Here is a 2,015-nt window from a genome sequence, read left to right on the forward strand (position 1 = left end):
GAGGTGGAGGAACCCCGTTTTGGGTGGGAGGCACCAGTAAGTTTACTGTACTTACGGTTTTTAAGTGTCCAATAAAGCTGAGTAGAATTGTGAGTTCAGGTTGTGGATCCTACAAAGAATAAAAAGCAGGAGAGGTCCTTTGCAGGTCTGGGAGAGGGAGGCTCTGAGCTGGGGTAGGCTTGATTGTAGTGCCAGGAGATGCCGGCGCATTGCTGCGAGTGGGTGTTTCTGGAGTCGCAGGGAGAAACGCTTCTGAAGGATCTCAATGCTATGAATGTAGACATTGTCACGGTTGGGGCCAAATTGGGAAGGCCTGAATGTGGACTGTAGTCCATTGGGGATGATCTGGTTCTGTAGGCAGGTACTAAGAAAGGTGATGTGGCTGTAGTACCTGGTTTGCTTCAGGACATGGTCGAGCAGTTTCAAGGCCGAAGAGATTACGAGAGAGTTGCAGTGGGAGAGAGATCCACTGAGGGTTGTCCAGAGGGAGGAGGGTAACTTCTTCAGGGTAGGCATCCTTAGAAGAGACATAGCAAGAACTGCAGATGCTGGAGAATCTGAGATAACAAGGTGTAGAGCTGGATGAACACAGCAGGCCAAGCAGCATCAGAGGAGCAGGAAGGCTGACGTTTCGGGCTTAGACCCTTCTTCGGTCACGTTTCGACATTGAGCAGTTTTTCCGCCGCCTCCGCCTCCGCGCTTACTTCTTTAACAGTGAGCCTAACCCTCCCTCTGCTGACCCCTTCTCCCACCTCCAACACACCCCCTTCCTCCTGGACACCAACCCCAAGGCCTCCTACCCTCCCTCGACCTCTTCATCTCCAACTGCCGTCGAGACATCAATCGCCTCAACCTCTCCACCCCTCTCACTCACTCCAACCTCTCCCCCACAGAACGTGCAGCCCTCCGCTCCAATCCCAACCTCACCATAAAACCCGCGGACAAGGGAGGCGCAGTTGTAGTATGGCGCACTGACCTCTACATCGCCGAGGCCAGGCGCCAACTCTCTGACACCTCCTCCTACCGCCCCCTTGATCAAGACCCCACCCCCGACCACCAAACCATCATCTCCCAAACCATCCACAACCTCATCACCTCAGGTGACCTTCCACCCACAGCCTCCAACCTCATCGTTCCCCAGCCCGGCACCGCCCGCTTCTATCTCCTTCCCAAAATCCACAAACCTGACTGCCCTGGTCGACCCATTGTCTCCGTCTGCTCCTGCCCCACCGAACTTATCTCCAACTATCTCGACTCCATTTTCTCCCCCTTGGTCCAGGAACTCCCTACCGATGTTCGTGACACCACTCACACCCTCCACCTCCTCCAGAACTTCCAATTCCCCGGTCCCCAACACCTCATCTTTACCATGGATATCCAGTCCCTATACACCGGCATTTCCCATACAGATAGCCTAAAGGCCCTCCACTTCTTCCTGTCCCGCAGGCCTGACCAGTCCCCCTCCACTGACACCCTCGTCCGCTTAGCCGAACTCGCTCTCACCCTCAACAACTTCTCTTTCAATTCCTCCCACTTCCTACAGACAAAGGGGGTGGTCATGTGTAGCCGCATGGGCCCAAACTCTGCCTGCCTCTTCGTAGGTTACGTGGAACAATCCCTCTTCCATACCTACACTGGCCCTAAACCCCACCTCTTCCTCCATTACATTGATGACTGTATTGGCGCCGTCTCGTGCTCCCACGAGGTGCTTGAACAGTTCATCCACTTCACCAACACCTTCCACCCCAACCTTAAGTTCAACTGGACCATCTCCAATACCTCTCTCTCCTTCCTGGACCTCTGTCTCCATCTCTGGCAACCACCTAGAAACCCATATCCATTTCAAGCCCACCGACTCCCACAGCTACCTAGAATACACCTCCTCCCACCCACCTTCCTGCAAAAATGCCATCCCCTATTCCCAATTCCTTCGCCTCTGCTGCATCTGCTCCCAGGATGAGGCATTCCACTCCCGTACATCTCAAATGACCTCATTTTTCAAGGACCGCAACATC

The sequence above is a fragment of the Rhincodon typus genome, unplaced genomic scaffold (assembly GCF_021869965.1).
Source record: "Rhincodon typus isolate 14 unplaced genomic scaffold, sRhiTyp1.1 hic_rhity00000126, whole genome shotgun sequence".
Lineage (NCBI taxonomy): Eukaryota > Metazoa > Chordata > Chondrichthyes > Orectolobiformes > Rhincodontidae > Rhincodon > Rhincodon typus.